Below are 19844 nucleotides of genomic sequence, written 5' to 3'. Positions count from 1 at the left end.
AAACACTGATATTTTCCCTCCTTCTCTCAGTTTATGGTTCTAGAATAAATCAAGAATTCTTGCCTTCCACTCTTTTTCTTCATTTTTGTTGTTTTTGTGTTCTCCACTCTGAATTCCCTACTACTTTCAAAAGTGCAGTTTTTAGAATTCTGAAGGCAGTTACACTTAAGAGTTGTTTTGATGCCACATGTGAGATTGTGGATTTGTTTCAGGTGTTAACTTATCTCCTTGTACTTGAGAGAGTGGTGTGGTTCATCACAGCCCAATCCCGTGCCATGAAAGAGCTCCAGACGCTAACCTTGGAAAGGAAGGTCAGGAGACTGATAGTGCCTTTGTAGGGAGCTGCTGGCAGCCTTAGAGTCAGTGCACCGCACCGTGGCTCTGAGGAGCGGGGCAGTTATTGGACAAGTTGGTCCAGATGAGGACTTCCCTGATGCTCTGTGAAGTGTTGGGTCAAAACTCCAGGGGTTGTGCCTGTGCGTGCGGTGCACTGACGTGTGTGTGTGTGTGTGTGTGTGTGTGTGTGTGTGTGTAGGAAGTGTAGATGAGAGAGCAGAAGATGTAAGACAAAAGCTTGCAGAGAGAATGATGCATGCAAAAGATAGAAATCATTCAGACAATGACTTTGAAGACCCCATTCATTGCTTTACTTGACTTCAACTCTTTGCTTATATTCCTGTACTGTTGAATAAACGTGCTTTTAACCGGACAGAGTAATAATGAAGAGAAACCAGGAAAAGTGAGTTCAAGAGCCAGCTTGCCTTTAGGGCCTAGTGACTTGAGGCTGCTTACTTAATCGTTGAACGGTCTCAGCTCCCAGCATCTGTAAAATGGGAGTGATTGCACCCACTTCCTAGAGTTTTTATAAAGGTAAAACATACAAAAACAATGCAGACCTAGAATAAATGTTCAATGTTTACTAAATTATTATCACAAAATGACATTACAGTTTAATTATTTTATCTTCTTCCTAATGATTATCACTTAGCAATGCTTGATGGCATAGTAAGCTTTAACTTTAAAAAAATAATGCTTTAAGACTATTAAAACTAGGTCATTTTCAGGGCAAGCCTTTAATTCCGATGCTTTGCTGGGACAATTCTAATGATCGCTAAGTGCGACATATTTATTTCTCCAAGAAACTCAGAAGCTTTCACAGATCAGATGTTATTATAAATTATTTTTAGAACCAAATATGGAACCAAAGAAACCAAATAATTTCATCCATGAGTTTTAAAAAGTCATTTACTGAAAGGTCTGAGTTTCACAGAGCTTGTTGCTTAAAAATAAAAGTTTTAAAAATAAAAGTTCTATTTGCAGGAAGCGTTTGATACATGTAGTTATTAAGGTGATTTGTGAAAACATTGTCACTAAGAGTTCCAAGGATTGTTTTACTACTATCATCATTGAATTTTAAAGGATGCACTAATGTTCCCTGTTTATTTTTCTTATGTATGGTTTTGGTTATTTGTGGAAATAGAATTGATTTATGAAGAATGAATTTTATTTTATTCATTTTTATATTTTTTCATAATAGCTAAAATAGGCATTCTATAGAATCTATTAAAAAAGACATTTTAATCATTAAATGCATTTGATTTGACTGTTTAAGATGTTTGATGGGTTATTTGTTATAATCGTAGTTGATCTACTTTGAGATAATGGCCAAATAAACTTATCTTCCTGTGGGTATTTCTTCTCACAATCATGTGAGAAGAATTAGAATATATAGAAAACACAGAATTTTACCAGAACTTTGCAGCTTAAGATATGGTTAGATAAAATGCAAGTGAAAGTGGGAATATACCCTGTATTAGAAACTGTTTATCCCTTTTTTTGGTGCAACTTTTACATGCACTTAATTTCAAAAAAAAAAAAAAATCTGTATTTCGGATGACAAATAATGTCTGTGAGGCCCGGCTGGATTATACAACCTGAGGAGCTGTAACTGCTGGAAATTGCTTTCATGCTTTTGTGAGTAATGCTCCTCTGGTGTGCACCTTGCATTTCAGCTTCCTTTTCCAGCCCTGTTTAATGCCTAAATAAAAAGTGCTCAGTGCAAGGAATAGTTGCAGGGTGGCCTTCCCTGCGGTAAACAGCATGGACAGTTCCCAGCACTGCAATCAAGGATGCCTCTAAAAGCTTTAATTTAAAAATAATAATAATAATAATAAGTCTGCATGAAGATGATGGAGCCCTCTAAGGCACATGGGCTTGGAGAATTATTCCCATCTGCAACCCCCTCCCCCTACTTAGTAGCCCTTCCCAGGGTTATGATTACTGGAAAATGGCAGTTAATCACCAGAATTTTTTTTGACTGCAGCTGCTTCAGTCAAACTACTAATCTATTAAACAACTTCATCTCTAGTTTAAAATTTGCATTGTATACTGTATAGAATAAATTTTCATTGTAATCAGAGCATCCGAGAGAATTTCCTGATATGATTTATAGAAAAGCATTTGTTTTTATGTATGGACCTCTCTACTGCTGTTGAGCCAACTGTTTGAACAATACCATGGTTGATCAGCATAAAATAAAATATCATAGCGCTATTGAGAACAAGCACCCTTTACAATAGTCACATTTGCAGAATATTTGAATTGTGGCATCTTCGGCACTTGGCAGTATAATACCCACATCATTCAAAAACTTAACCCATATATTGAAAATCTGACTTGCACTGGAAAGGGCTTTTGAGAAGTTTAGATTCTTGTCCAAGACTATATTAAGAATGCTGCACTGCGTTCTGTTTTTCTACCCTAATGCTTATTACATTTTCCATATTCTGAAGAAACAACCCAAACCTGGAGTCAATATTTAGTGCTAAGGGAAGACAAAAAATCAACCGGTATTCTCAAAGGGCCCTTTTAAAAACGCGTTCTTATATGTAAAATTGACAGGCTACATGAGGTGGTTGGATGAGGTTCATCATGTTGGAAAGAATGTTTCAATTAAAGTTGAGCACTTTCTCTTCCAGGTCCTCTCTCTCTCTCTCTCTCTCTCTCTCTCTCTCTCTCTCTCTCTCTCTCTCTCTCTCCCCCTCTCCATTTTTATTGGCTGTGCCAAGGTATCCATGTGCGTTTTCCCACTGTTATCTGGCTCCTGCCCAGCAGATGCACACAATCTGTTCTGCTGTCACTGACAGGGTTCAGTTTATGAAAAGAATGTGTCAGAACATGCCACTGTAGTCACTTTTACAGGCTTTTTAAAAAAGAATAACTGAGAATATATGCATTGGCCTAGTTTTATTGTACTCAACCCTTAAGAGATTTCTAAGAAACTTTTATAATATTCATAGACCAAAACCTTTCTTCCAAACATTTTCGGCCAGATATTTAGTTTCCATTAAAAAAAATCTTCAGTCCACAGATACCTTTAATGATAAAATATATTGTAATTAAATCTAAAAGTAGATTTTTATAGGAATGTTTAACATAAACCAGAGGTAGTCTTGATAAAAGTATCAGATTTTTAGTTGTGCAGCCCACTATGTAGTTAATTACGTAACTACCTTCATACTAAAATTAAACTACTTTCCTATTCCAATCAAGGTTTGTTTTAAAAACTTTTGTGACAGAATACATAGGTTATGGTCATATATATATTATCAATTGTTTGACCTGACAGATAGTACTGTTTTCCTGAAGCCTTCAATACCATTAAGTCAAACCAAAAGTAATTCATCAACATTCATATCCTATATAGAGATATCTGGCAAACTATACTTTTACAAAACATTGTGGTATATATTGTATATATATATATTTCAGAAAAATAATGGAAATATATGCCTGAGTTCAATTTCTATTCCTTAAAATGTCTCCTTTAACTTATTAATAAAAATTTCAGATTTATGTTGTATTCACAGAAAATTATTTTTCTGAATTTACAAAAACTTTAAAACTTTAATAGAATTTGCATTTAAGTTTAAATTAATGCACTTAATAAGTGAGATTTTAAGTTTGCATGCATACCACATATACATACACATGCAAATAGTTACTGGACACATGTATATTTTATGTACATACAGTTCATGGAATTTAAATATCTCCCAGAATTGAAGGAAGGCTTTACAGAATGCTTTAGTGCTGGCTTAGGTTTTTAAAATATTCTTTTGAGTTGGATAAGAGCTCAAAGTTTAGAAAAATAAAACTTTTTAAAATTAAAGTTAAAATATCTGAGAAAAAAATGCAGATTAAAAATCTGTATTGAAGAGTGATAACATACAAATTAAATTAAACATTAATAAAATAGATATTTATTTTAGAGTACTAGTTTTAAATTTCTGTACAAAGAAAATTTATGAAGTACACCTAAGGCATAAGCTGTATCAGAAAATTGTCTGGTTATGAAACTGATACCATATCACAATAAACAACTTAAGCAATATAAATTAAGTCCTTGTAAAACACGTCTGCACATTTTAGCAGGAAAATAATTTACAGTTGGAACCCATTGGCACTGCCGTCTTAGCATATAGATTAATTGCTAAATTATCTCTCTCATGTTGAATCACATGGTTGTTACATGTTTTGCTAATTCCCAAAGAAAAACAAATTCTTGTTCATTATATTTGAGATACTGCATTGTGTGCATGCCTAGAATAAGTTGATTTTGTGATGCTTTTGATAATGTGAATACAGCGCATAGACTTAAGATGAGTTGATTTTGCAAGGTTTTTGAAAATGTGAACACAGCACATAGACGAATCGAGGGAGTGCAACTTTGAAGTTCACCTTTCCTATCAACACTGTACTGTGTCCATGATTTTACATGCCAGGTGGCTTTTTAACGAATCCCTAGGTACTACCTGAATCATGTAGTGTTTGGTGATCCTGAATATTTGTACTGGGTGGAAAAGGCCAAGAATCAAAAGTGAACTGATAAGACTATTTGGGCTGAATCTCATGAGATATTGTAGCTCCCCCACCCACCCACCCAAAGAAAATCCCTTTCAACTTCGGGGCTGGAGAATTGTAGTGTGTTACAGGTTGCTAACTACCTACACCTGTATTGAAGAAGGGGTCACACGGATAGTGAGAACTATCACAGTCTTTTGAAATAAACTGAGTGTAAGATCATTTCAAGACAAAGTTCTAAGAGAAGAGTTAGTTATACCTACACTGAATTACAAATCCTCTATTTGTCACTGGAAGTGTAAACTCAATCTTAAATTTCACCAGGGGATAAGCCTCACTCCTCTCAGCAGGATTCACAGAGTGTGAATATTTGCAAATATGTTTTGCCTTGTGCCTTACTTGTAAATCCGAGTTCTTACAAAAGGGTGGGCTCTTGTGTTTAGTAACACCTTATAAAGAAGTAATCAACTATCTCTTTTAGCTTTATTGTTAAAAATGAAATGAAGAGTGATTTTTTTAAATGGAAGGTTTTTCTGGTCCTTCAAGAGATGAACTTTGAAGCCATTTTAATCTCAAAAATACTTTTTCAGAATTTTGCAAGTTGCCTTGATCACTCATGAAATAGCACGGAGCTTTATGGTTAAGAGGTGATTCTTTCTTTTCACTTGCTTAGTCATAGATCATTTTTGGAGCACAGATAGATTATTTTTGTGAAGCTGTCTCCAAAATGTGTATTATTCATAGATGAAGAAACCCATCAAAGCTCTCATCACAGACATAATGATAGGTTGGCCTGCAGTGACCAGAAGGCTCTCCACGCAGCATTCTTCAGAGAATTTAAAGACAGTTGTATTCTTTTTCCATCTGTACCAACATATGTTGACCAGTTGGCTCAATTCTTGCTGGCTGGGTGGTTAGACGTAGGATGTTCTTCTATAAATTTAATTGATACTTTTAACTATGATTTAGGAATTCAACATTTTTCCTTCTCGGTGTCACTACTCAAGGTGTCTCTAATAATTATGGGAGATTTCATGATATATTGGAAAAACTTCTGTTACTAGTTTGCAAGTATCATTCATTATAATTATTTGAAAGTAATTGAAGTATAACTATTTTTAAGAGTACATGGTGAACTTGGGTGCTGTTCAAAGGGCTTAAAGCTTTATACCTGTTAAGCAATTTATTCCTGAAATCTAGTGAGATGGACACCAGGACCTTCTCCATTTTACAAAAAAAAAAAAAAAAAGCAAGAAAAAAAAAAGAAAAGAAACAGGAAACTTTTTAAAAAATAATTTAGTGTTACCCACATGCCTAGTGGCAGCACTAGAGCTTTACAAGACATGATTCTAAGAGTCTGTTCCTCTGCGAGCCAAAATCTGATACACATTATAGCATTTGTTACGTAAGAGAAAGGAAAAACTCAACTATTGAATCTTAAATTGCATGGCATCTTGGGAAAAGTATTCAGTAAACCCTGAATTTGATATTATAACTGAGCTTCTGTAAATATGTCTGTCTGATTTTAAAGGACACTGACTTAATTCTTAGTTTATCATATAACTTTGTGTTTTTAATCTAGGGGGAAGTTTATTACTTATTTGATATCTCTTCTCATAAGACTGTCCTATTGCTATTATTGAAAACTAATTGCAGTGTTAAGCTTGGGATGTGAATATGTAGTTTTATGTTATCGTTGTTGTTAAGTGACCTCTGCTTTACTTCACATTTCTTGAGCTGTTTTAGTTTTTAACTGTCGCTTGCATGAATCATGCTAATTTGCATAGTTTTAATTTAAGCATACGAGCTCTTTGGCAGAACATATAAATGGATTTAGGGAAATAGATAAGTTAATTAGTGCACATGGATATTCTGGAGAATTTGAATTCAGGCATACCTTTTAACTTGCTCTCTTTAGTTCAAAAAGAAAACAAAGGATGAAAATCTTAAAACAAGAGGCAGACGTGAAATAAATAGCCACAAGTTAAGATTAGTCATATTATACTTGAGAACCAGGAAATATTTTCTCAAGTTTATTGTTCAAATATGCATAGCTTCTAAATTTTTCAGTAACTATTTCTAGGTCTAGTAAAAGACATTTTAAAAGGGAAAACAATCGTTTTTAGAAGCTTTACTATGAGAAACAATATGAAGTTTCTTTTCTCTAATAGTTTCTTTGCATTTTCACAAAAGTTTTGCCGTGCTATTGATGAGAAGCTAAGACATGGAGGCTGGAGGGGTTAGACTGGATTCAGACGGTTCTGAATTACCAAATGTATAAGCTTTGGACTTCAGAATTAATAGTTACTATATTTTAATGTCATGGATTCCTTGCCACATTTCCACAGTTCATATTCATAGGTATGTTGGGTTGTACTTTGTTTCACTGTTGAAGAAAATGAAATGTACCCACAAGGAACCTACATTTCAAAATGTGTTTGTTAGAAATATGACTTGAAGATTTGTGTCCTGATCGAGTTATGTGGAATTCATTGGCTCCAGTGATATATGGCCTCCAAGTCGGTTTGTGGTGCCCACCACGGGGGCTTTGCTGGGCTTTTTGCCATGTTAGTGCCTCTAATAACACCCAACACTCATTCTTCTCTTCCTTAGGAAACCTTGAGGCCAGTTTTGTCTACTTCCTGGTATGATTTTGACTAGAATTATTTCAATCTCCTCTTTGGAGCATTCCCGCTGTAAGGCAGATTCTTAATTCTCTATAAAAACGTGGAATTTATATTTAGTATCTATTTGAGTTCTAAATATACAGGAAATAAGTAGTCAGTATAAAAACCTGGGTTACCCAAAGCCTGAAGAGAAAGTCATAGCTGTTGGTTAATTCTGTAAAAGTTAACTACATAAAGTTACTTGTAATGTTTCCGGAAGAGGATTGTGATGTGGCTAATACTATATCCTAAAAGTCTTTCAAAGATTTAATCATCCAAAGACTAAAATGAACTAACAATTTGGTGCAAACAAGAATCTATTCAAAACTGAGATATAATTGGTATTAGCTGTATGTTATGTTACAAGCTTATAGGGACAAAACATTGCGCTTTCTTCAAACAATTAGTTTAGAGTCTATGTTGTCAATCTTGGCTATATAGGGGAGCTTTTTTAAAAAACAGCAGTATCCTGGTTCAGCCTGCAGATTGAGACTAAACTGGCCTACCACCTGAGCACTGTAGCTTCTTACAGTTGCTTGGGTGTTTTTAATGTAAAGACTGGGTTGAAAACTAATAGTTAGAAGATTAAATCGAACTTGAAGATGACTGTAGGCTCTACCCTTAAAATGTCTACTTGATGAGCTCCAACACTTCCGTTTGGAAATACAGCATAAATTCATTCACTTAGTGTTTAATGGGGGTGGCCACTGACCATGAGGGGTACAAAGGTGAAAGCTGAGAAGTTTGTTCCTGAGGAACTCAGTGTGATACATCCAGCCAGTGTAATCAAGTGTGGGGTGATAAACACTATGGGAAGAGCCAGCTGTACGGGATGGAATGTTCTACTCCTTCTGGAGATGAGGGGTCAAATCCCTCTTTACTAGTGCAAAGGACACCTGAGGAGCATTTCAAATGATGAGTCAAATCCTGGAATATCCTGGGGAAGGGAATTTTAAAAGCTAGTGCCTCTTTGAAAAGCAGTAGATTTCCTTATGGTTTTTATACGACCTGCCCTATGGTCACTTTGCTTTCCCGTTTAGAAAAGCTGCCTGGACCTTGCCTAGGACTTTAGACTCTGTTGAAATTGGAGGTAGCTCATGAGACTGTGAAGGTGTCTGAAGCAGGCAGAGCTAAGCTCATCTCCTTTCCATTCTTTAGGGTGCCACAGAGATCCTTGCCGTTTGGATCTTGAGGTAACTGAGAGGCCTCACTCCCCCTCTACCCCCACACATGCCCTATTTCCTAGACACAGCTGAAAGGAAGGATGGCCGGGGCCAGGTCCTCCTCTTCAATCCACCGTTTCAACAAAGGATCTAGAACAAGTTATGAATAAGGGAGAAAAGCACCAACAGGGAGATGCCCCAAGAGTACTTTATATAATGGGGACTAGACTTTCATCTCTTACAAAATGTTTTTTTTAATTCCACTGCTAAGTCTCCTTTTTTATACTTGTTCTTAAAAAGCAAATATAACTAAAAGGTACTTGAGGAATGGCTTATCCATAGGAAATGTATCTGTGTATTTGAAAGGAATTCTATTAAAGGTATACAATATTAGTAGCAGAAAATATATCTGTAAGTCATAGAAAACCATAGTATTTTAAGACACTGTGAATCTGAGAAACTTTATTTCCAACAAGCATACACAGTATACACACGTGTGTGTGTGTGTGTGTGTGTGTGTGTGTGTGTGTGTATAGACAGACCTGGTGAAAGAGCAAAGGCAAGACATCGTGAAGAAATAAAAATACTAATTTTACAAGCTGTAGGAAAATGCTTTTATTCTTTCAATAGGAATCCTTAAATTGGGCGTGATGACTCAAACCTGTAGTCCTAGCACTTGGGAGACTGAGGTAAGAGGGTCACTGCACGTTGAAGGCAAGCCTGGGCTCCAGCCTAAACTACACAGAGAGACCCTGTCTCAAGTAAGGAAGCTTCTCCATAAAACAGACATGTTCAGTGTTATGTGTGGAAGACTAGATGATAATTGTTAAAGGAACAACAAAATCTCAAATCTGTTAAACACCTTGTGACTGTTAGCAAACCAGCTTCCTAACCCAGTAATACCTAGGTATATATCATTTCCCAGTGACTGGAGTAAAGAATGAAATTGTTATAAGAGACTAAGAACCTCCATCTAATCAGCTGGCATTTTTTGTATGCCATACAATGTAGTGGGTTTTACTTCAAATACATTAAATATCAGAAAGATCAGACCTGATCTTTATTATTCTCTTCTATTCATTTTTGGTTTCATTCTGTCTTTTATTTTCAATTAAAAAAATCAAATAGATTAAATAGTGGCATCACATGCAATTAGAAAATTGTCACCTTGAGTAAATTAAGTATACAGCATGAAATTCAATTAGTGCATTATTAGAGATTTAAAAGTCAGTAAATATCATAAGGTGAGATTTATTTTTTAAAATACTATTGGAAACCTTCCAAAAATTTAATAGGACTCAGGTAAAAATCATTTTTTAAGCCCCTGGAAGTCCTCAAGCATGGTTCTGCAGAAAAAAAGAGGTATATTTATCCAGACCATGGAATCTCAGAAAGGCAAAGTTTTCTGTGATGGTAACTTACAAATACATTGTGAGTCAGTAAGATGAATTTTTCTTCTTGTTTTGTGCAATGACAGAGAAGCTCTTTCAGGTACATCAACTTGTGAGCAAATAGACCTGTAAGTGGTGAGAATGTGCTGTATCCGAGTGAGCTATTCAACAACATACCTGTATTGAGGTGTTGTATTCTAGGTAAGTTTAGTACAGGGCACCTCAGATCTGATTTCACATTTGAAACACTTGGAGAGCTTTTGAAAAATAGAAGTCCTGGGAAACCACCTCCCAGGAATTCTGGTTTCACTGGTCTGGAATGGGTCTTCTTTATCATTGTTCTTTCTTTTTTGATTGATTCATTTATTTATGAAAAGATGTTAACATCTTCCATAGACTCTTCCCTTATCCACTTCAAGAGAGGAGCAGTATCATTCCAGATTCTAAATAATTGGCATTTTGGAGGATGAAGTAATCGGGGAAGCGATGACCTTTATAAATAGACTGCCTAAACTATTTGGCAGGAGGGGTCAAAATGTAGGCGACGCTGGGAAAAGACTTTAGTTTGGGTATTAGCCAGAGGCCAACAGTTGCTACATTCCCTAAATTTCCTGAAGTAAAGGAAGAGTAAGAATCCCTTTAAAAACATAATTTTTCTTTTCATTCCAACGTGTAGTCAGTGAAACCCAGAAGGGGAAAAATAAAATGTACCTTTTGAGCCAAAATTAGGTCATGCCAACCACAGCAAATTGGAAGCTCTACTTAAAATGTGGCCTTGCAGGATTTCTGTGGATCACGGGAGGGGCTGGCGGCCCTCTCGTGGCAGCCGGGCTCTGCCGAGCTGGCGGGCTATGCCCCAGGGCCTGACACCCAGCTTGGCATGGAGACACAGACCTGACCAAAGGCTGGCTCTCAGGGGGCTCCCTGAGACCAAGGCTTTTCTTTTAGTGTTAAAAAAAAAAAATAATAATGGATTTTTTAAAAAAAGCACACTTTATTTTGTTTAAGTGATGCTAGGGCAGGGCATTGTTAAGGAAAGCAGGAAGTGGACAGCACAGCACAAGGATCACAGCAAGACCCACCTTATTTATAAAGGGAAAGAAGGGAAGGAAGCGGAAGGGACAGGGGCCGGGAGGGCAGGGGACAGGAGGAAACAGAAACTGACAAAGTAATCACTCCCTCATATTCCCCTAGCACATCACAAGTGGCAGGGCCAGGCCGGTGGCTCAAGCCTTCAATCCCAGCCTTCTGGGAGGCAGAGGTGTGACCCAAATTCAGTCCCAGCCTGGGCTACTCAGTGACTGACAGGTGAGGCCCTATTTCAAACTTAAAAATAAAAAAGTAAAAAAGACTGGGAAGATGTCACAGCACAGAGACCCTGGCTGGGTTCATTTCCTGGTACCACACACACACACACACACACACACACACACACACTGCACACAAGAAAGTGGCAGGATCATTCTTTTTCCAGCCGTAAGAGTTGTGGAAGAAAATTAGCAGGTACTTGGTGCATTCCGTTGGTACTTCCTGCCATTATTAGAATGTTGAACCTGCTGTAAAATGTAATTTATTTCCATTATGTAAAAGAAACTTCTTTCCTACCTGTGGAACCTGCATTTCATTGGTGTTTCTAGTCATTATTAAAGTGTTGAGTTCCTCGTAAAAATGTAACTTATTTCCATTACATAAAGGAAATTTATACTTTTTTCCGAGTTGCGGAAAGTATTTAATAAAATGGTAAGAGCTGTAGCATTGAAGACGCTTTATAATAGAATGTTGTACAGAAATATATCAACTTGTATAAGGAAAATATCAATATCTGTTTTAAAGAAAAAGAAAAAACATATATTTATATATATGATTGTTGGAGAACACTGCTGAATACATTCCTCCCATAGACAAAACAAACAAAAATAAATAAATAATAAAACAGACGATTTCAGACTTGTTGGTAAATGAGCAGGCAGACGTGCAGCTGAAGGACTTGTTTACGTCCTTAGATTTACATCTACATCATATCTACATTTTTTTTTCTTTTTGAAAGCAAACTCCCTATGTGTGCAATTAATTGCTATTATGATTTCCAAACCAATTGCTTTTCCTAAGATGAGATAGCAGTGGTTACATAATATTCTGTCTGCTAGTAACTGAATTGGGATATTACGCAGGAGATTGAAAAAAAAAAACTCCTTCCTATTATAGAACACTGCATTCATGATTAGTTAACACAGGAACTTTCATGTGTTACATGGCATTCTCCTTGATTTTTTTCTTGCATGCTGGTTCTGTATCCTAAACTGGAAATATAAGGCCCAATCTGCACTTCGGGAGGATTCTGGAAGTACAACAGCCAGGAGAAAACACTTAAGCTGAATTTTAAAGGAAGAGCCTGAATGAATGTGTGTTGCATGGTCGTGTGCCTTGCCTTTGGCTTCTAGATGCTACTGCACAACTCGGTGCCCAGTCATACCAATGGGTCCAATTTACATATAATTTGTGTTTCAAAAGTCTGTTTTAAAATTAGTGTTTGGAAATCTACAATTTTATTCTTCACAGGAGCAATTTTTAAAGGGTAATTATCATCTCATGAGCCCATTAAAAAGCACTGAGCTTTTAAATTATTTTTTAAATGTTTTAGGCAGTAAGAAGGCAAACTGGAGTTGTAAGACAAAGAACTGAATGACGTTGTTCAAGTTTGCCTTCACAGACGGTGTCAGCCTGAGGCCTGCGAGGGGCAGAGGAAATGATTTAGGGCTAGATGTCCACTCGGTCTGTGATGTGGCGTCCACCATGCTCAGGCCTCAGACTTCAAGGCGAAATTTCTCAACACCACATTCCTAGTGAAAACGTCGCATGGTGTGAGTGCTCACCGGAGTGTGAGGATTAGTGCCTAAAGATGCTATGCTGTATTCTCAGATCATAATTTCTTCACAAAACAGCTTTTTTGTTCCTTACTGCTGACGTATCATAAGCATCTCTCTGAGTAGTAATCGGTTACCTTTAGCGGACACTTGGAGTATGTGAAAGCGTTATTTTCCGGGGGTATAATGGAGCATGACCTAATGCAGGGAAGGGGATGGACAGTGGGGTGGCCCTGAGAGTGGCTGAGGGCCAGTGAACTGACCTGGTCTTGGGTCTCAGGCAGTTGGATTTCATCTCCAGACCCTGCTCAGCGGCTCTCTGCCACTCACCTGTACTTTTATTAACTCGTCGTTCTGGGCCATCTCTACCAGATCGTCTCAGGCTTAGTGAGTTTTATGCCCCTGGCCCCCAAGCTTTGAACTTTTCCCTTTACATGGTCAACAGATACTTATGAAATGAAAGAGCAAGTAAACTCTCCCTCTCCTTTCTGTCTAACCCGTGGGTGGATTTCTGTTCATACTGGGGTCCCCAAAGTGGATTAAAGTGAATACTAGACAGGAATCGATCTGAGGGTGAGAAAAAAGACTGAAGTGGAATTTGAGTTTAAAGATTTTCTGGATCGTATTTGTCATGAGGTGATTGGAAACTGAAAGGGCAGGTTGAGGAAGATCCTGATTCTTACAATTGAGTAGAGATGCCCATTAGTTGAGTTGATTTAAAATATACATATGCACGCTCACAAGTCGAATTTCAATATTAAGAAATTCCTAAATTTGCTGAAATTTTTGCTGAATCTTTTTTTATGAGTCTGAATAAAACACTATATGTATTGAACTAAAAGTTTTCTTGGTGGTGTTGCATTAACTTCCTTGTTTTTAAAATCTTGCCTTGAGGTATTTTTCCCTGTACCATCTAGACCAGAACCATGATTTGAGCACACATTCAAACCACTTTGCAGGAAATCTGAAGAAAGGGAAGGAAAATTCGTGCCACATGCAGTGCAATACACTGCCTTTTACATTACTTATCAACCCGACTAGGTGTTTCTTTTGTATTGGAAAAAGAATCTGTGGAGAGTTAAGAAAAAATAGCCAAAATTGTTCAAAGAAATTTATCATCTTATTACTGTGTGCTAAAACTTGCAAAGATGGTTTTTCTGAAACATCAAATAATTTGAAGATACAAATATTTTCAGAATAAGGAAATAAACTTGAATGTGGGATATATTTCAAAGACTCTTAAAGTATTTTTATATAGTACTTATTGCAACTCTTTCCAGTTCCCAAATTTGCTAACATCAATTAAAAAATAGGATTAAATCAGAGAAAGAGTTCCAAAGCTCCCTTTTAAAATGTCTGCTCTTCAGGTTTCTTTAGCAAGGACATCACTGGTCTTCTTGTCACCCACCTCCCTTCCGGTACTTAAACCACTTTGGGGGGGTGGTGAGTCCTGCACAAACTAGTCTAGCATGGGTCAGCCCACTCACGTAAGTACTAAAAGTATAATCAATTTCAGTTTTCTGAAACACAAAAATAAAATTTTAAAGGCTGCTGAGGGCAGTTATAATACACTACAGTCTTATTTTCCTATCATGGTAGAAAGCTCGTCAACTTTTGTAACTTTAGTAACTAGTTCTGAAGGCTTGGATAATTGGAGATAGATAGATAGATAGATAGATAGATAGATAGATAGATACATACATACATACATACATACATACACAGATACATAGATACATAGATACATAGAGATATATCAGTATTGTAAAATGAAAATCCTGCATGAATGCCAATTATTCTTTACTTATATTGCATTGTAAACTTCTTGAGCTTGGGAACCCTATCTTGTTCATCTTTGTTTTATCTCTGGTTTAAATTAATCTGTTACATGTACTACATGTTCCTTCACTAATTAAATTTAAGAAAGTGAATGAACAGCAATCAATGTCCAGTAACTTAATGGCGGAGACCTAGGAAAAGCAGCTGTTGAGGTCCTTCCGCCTTTGAAGCCTTTCCCAATGGAATTGGCTTCCCCACATCTGACTTCCACTGGAACTTATGTGGACCTATTTTATGTTTAATTTTGATCTGATACATTAAATTTGAAGTATTTTAAGTTTTATATTTAATTACAAGTATTGTATGTGATTATTTTTGTCCAGTTTGATAAAATTTAAGCTCTTTAGGTAGTGCAGACATTTAAGTTTTATTCATCTCTAGGATGAGGATATCCTTAGATGGTTCATAATCTTTCAGTTAACAAACTATGTTTCACACACAATCTGCTCTTCTTGCTCAGTTGTTAAAGGACACTGATTGTTACTTTATCGATCATGGGATAAATTATGTCTATGGTATCCACCACAGCTTTTGCCAGGGGATCTGAGAATTAGAAGTCAACTAGAGACTAAAACTTTGGTCTGACTAGAAGTAAGAGTTGTTTTATAGCTCTCAAAAGGGGTTTTTAGATGCATAATTTGTTTTGTATGCAGGTAATAGACATGTAATGTTTTTACCTATTTCTTAAATTGTAATTTTACATTTTGTTCTTAGATTTTGCCCACATGTAAAACTTCTTAGTCATTATGATTCTTGTTTGTGTCAGTAGTGAAACTCATAACATAATGGTACAGTTGTAACATAAAGTGATGTTGAAAGACACATGACATATACTGGGCATCTTGGAGTATTTGGGAGTTTAAGCTTTATCCACTATATTCATTTAAGTTGCTGTTTTGTTTTGTTCTATAATGACCATCTGAGTATGGGGATATTTTATTCATTTAAATATCTGACAATTTTGAATACATTGGAAAAATCATATCTTTTGTTACTCGGTTATGTAAACATCTAACAAAAGGTAAATCTCCCCTCTCTATTCCAACTGCTAGTTAGTATCAGCAGATGGTGGGAATAAGAAAATCAAAATATAGTTAAATCGTGAAGTTTTGTTCTTTGCTAACAACCTTCATGGCACATTTATTTTAATAATATTGTTTTCTAAAACTCTCATTATTTTTATTTTGCTTCAGTTTCATTTATGCAGGCAATTTCCAGCTGCCTACATCCATTTACTTATAGTGACTTGCTACACTTTTTAGTTCATTGGTTGTGTAGACATTGTACAGTTATCAGAATAATTCTTCTTAGTAATACTAATGGAAGATGATTGGCTGCCAGGTACACATAGGTGCTTGGTAATTGACTATTTTCAGGTGTGTATTTGTAATACTGGAGATTGAACCCATAGCTTTCATGTTAAGCTACGTCCCAGGCTTTTTAAAATTTTATCATTCTTTTTTCCCTGTAACTTAGGATCTCCTGAAGTCACTGAGTCATCCAGGTTGGATTTAAACTTACAGTCCTCCTGATTCAGCCTCCTAGGGTACAGAGGCTCTACTCCTGCTCCACCACACCCCACTGAAATTTGACTCTTGCTCTTGTTTAGTTCAATATAGTAACTCATTACTAGTTAGGTACCCAGCTTTACTAGAGCTACGTACTTAAGGGCAGCACACACCCCGTTTTTATTATCAGTAGAAACAAAATAATTATGATAAAAAACTTTGTTAAAGGAAATGTTCCTGTTACACAGTACACTGATCCCAGACAGCGATGATCACAGCCAAAATCCAGTGTTTGAACTCTTTAAGCATTGCTTTGAATGAGCTCTTATAGAAACTGGCTTTGAAAAGTAATTCTGCCTTTTCTCACTGTTTCATGAAACTTCTTCATCGCAACTTATTGCTGCAACTGTGTTTTCCTTACACTGATGACAGAAGCAGCCTTAAAATCACCTTTTGGGGCTGGAGGTTTAGCTCAGCAGCATAAGCACCTGCCTTGCAAGCAGGTGGTCATGAGTTTGATCCCCAGTACCGATAAAAATGAAAAAGACCCCCCAAAAATCACCTTTTAAATTATGTAGGAGACATTTAAAGCACATATGGTAAAAGGATGCGAATTTTTTGATTATTAAAAATTTTGAATCTCTTACAAACCATGTTTGAACACACAGTTCAAAATAGAGTTCTGTAACTGCTTAAATCACGTCATCATACTCAAAAAGGTATCATCACATTATTTTTTTAAAATCTCTGTGGGGTTAAGAATGTAGAGCATTCTATATTCTGTATTTAAATTTCCACTTATCATTATGGAAATGTGGCAACCTAAAATACAAATATAGTCCAGTAATTTGCTTATATTCTCAATACCAAAAGCACTTGTGGACAGAGTCTGATTGTATTGATTGCATTATAAAGCTTCAAGAAATAATCACCTCAGTGCATTTTAGTATAATTAGAATGCTTTAATTTTTTGAGACCCTAAAAATAGATTTCATAATATCAAGTATTTATGATGTATATAGTCTGTTCATGCAAATATAAATTCATAAAACTCATAGCTTTAAAATACGAAGTAAAGAAGTACACAATACTAAGTATTGAACTTTTATACCTTAAATTTACCAGAGCCTGAAAATTTTAACATTAATGGAGTATAAAACATTGTCATGTAAAATTCAAAAGTCAGTGAAAGAATTAGCCAAATCCTACCAGGTAGATTATGTACATTGAGTGAATTTGTTACATCTTTTTCCAGTACAGTACTTAATTGAGATGGGTTTATATCAAAATGAAAGACAGAACAAAGTCATGGCATTATTCTAATATTGAAACAAAGACTAGAAAATTCTTTATCTATGAATTCTTCATTTTATAGTATTTCTAGCTTTAAAAGATAAGAATTCACTAAAGTCGTGATGTGTTGGTGAGGCCTGTGGATCCAATGGCTACTCCTCGTGGAAGTAGCAGCCACTCTGGGCATCAGAGTGACCCTAGAGAGCACTGGCCTACTCAGGGGCGGATCCAGCTCTCAGCTGTTCCCTAGTCTCATCTACTTTGGTGATTACCACTTGAATATGCTTGTAAAGCAATCAAGAAGGCCATCCTTTTTTCATGAAGATGTTAGATTGTCTTTAGCATGGTGAGTAAGGAGTAGATAGTGGAGTTCAGTTGTTTAGCTTTCAACCCTAGATCCACCAGCTACCGTTGACAAGAGAAGCCTTTTACTTGTTTTGTCTCCTGTAATTTGGACCTGGTTATGTGCAACAAGGGTCATGGAGAGATGACTTGGTAATGTATGTAAAGTACGTACAACAGTGCATGATACAAAACAAAGCTTAAAAATCATTATCTCCTTTAATTTTATTTTTTCTCTGAAGCATTTTTAGTTTTTACTGTTTGTGGTAAAGACTTAAGAAACAGGCTTTGCCATTGCCTAAATAATCCTACGTTATCTTACAAACTAGTCAGTTATTGAAGGCAATTTACTTTTTTATATTTTCAAAGTTTTAAAAAATGGCAGAATTTTAATGGCTTAAATTCAAGTTATTAAATTAAAAATAGATCTAATATTTACTAGGTCTAGTAATTTCTGGAAGTTTCTGAGTTTTGAAATGTTGATTAACAGTGGAAAATTTCTTGAAAGCACATAAAATTCTATATCCTTAAACATAATAGAAAACAAAATTTTAATAGGAGCCAACCAATAATCTGACTGATACAAAGCTACACAGTGAGATACAAATAGGATCAGTGTAGCAGCCAAATATCATAGTAATTTTTAGCATATTTATCATGTGCATTTGACTATGTTATTCACTCATTTTTAACAAATAAGCTTCACAATGCTTGTGGGATACATAAAAGACATTTCGCATAAAATTCAACAGAATAGCCAAAAATCATCTGCACTGGCTCTTAATATGTGAATGTAATTACAAGATAAATGATTAGAGCATGCTACTTTATGAACACCTGTTATTTTCAAATTACCTGATTTAGAAACAACTAGATGGAAAATACTTTGAAATGCTTGGAACCAATGTATTCTTTAAAAAAAAATATCTCCCAACATTGAAGAATTTTAGTACCATTCAGTGAAGCTTACTACATTTCCCCTCCATGGGTCACCCAGAACTCTAAGAAAGTAGTCCAATAATGTAGAGAATCTTTTAACTAAATCTTTCAGAAAAATAGTGATAGTAGTAAGCAGAATTTTTACAGTTAGGAATGCCAATTTTTAGTTAAAAATCTAAACTTTTTTCTTATTTGTTTATTTAAGAGAAAAACAGACAGAAAAGAAAAATGAAAAGCAAAAGAGACAAGCAAATAGCAACAACAAACCCATTACAGTAACAGCCTGGGTTTGCAAAACAAGATGGCAGGAATTTGACAATGGTTGTAATGTTGCACATTGTTACCTCCCGAAGAGTTGCTTAGAGTAGCAGATATGGACGTGTAAAATTGATCTAATCATGTGAGTATTAACTGTTCTTTTTCAATATAAAATCTCAACTTTTTTCATTAGTGTACCACATTCATCAGTGTACCTGAGGATGAATTAATAACATTGTAAGAATGGCTTAATCTAGTTGTGATCATCGGTTTGCAGTACGGGGTGAGAATTTGCACTACTTAAGCTTTCAAAATATCTCGGTTTATCTACCTTATTGAAATTAGAATAAATATAACAAGAATTAAATAACATGTGTTTAGAATATTACCTTTATTATTAGTATGTACTAATAAAGATGTATGAAAATGCAGATTTTAACCTTAAAAGAGATAGTTTTCATTCACATTAGATTACTCAGTATTACAAAATATGTATTCATAAGTAGAAAGTTGTACCCATTCAAACTTCTGAAACTAGCTTTGTTCACTATAAAAATAGTTTTAGCCTCAATAGCTTTGAACTTTCTAACACGGACCATTATAACATTTTTAAATCTTGTAGATTCACCCTACCACTTCCATCTGCTACTTGCTTTTGGAGCATTTTTATTAACTGCAAATTGTTCTACACTATTTTGTAAGAGTTTGATAATAAAAA

At 35.6% G+C, this 19844-nt stretch overlaps 1 protein-coding gene across 15 annotated transcripts in view; it reads left to right on the top strand.

The window, feature by feature from the left end:
- Window positions 1-19844, top strand: part of Mef2c (myocyte enhancer factor 2C) — a 163681-nt gene that overhangs the window by 30857 nt on the left and 112980 nt on the right. The window lies entirely within an intron of this gene.

This window comes from Cavia porcellus, unplaced genomic scaffold, assembly GCF_034190915.1.
Source record: "Cavia porcellus strain 051 isolate PalLab524CR breed Dunkin Hartley unplaced genomic scaffold, mCavPor4.1 scaffold_2, whole genome shotgun sequence".
In the NCBI taxonomy this organism is placed as follows: domain Eukaryota; kingdom Metazoa; phylum Chordata; class Mammalia; order Rodentia; family Caviidae; genus Cavia; species Cavia porcellus.
Note: the sequence above shows the minus strand (reverse complement) of the source record. Positions and strands in the feature narration are given on the sequence as shown.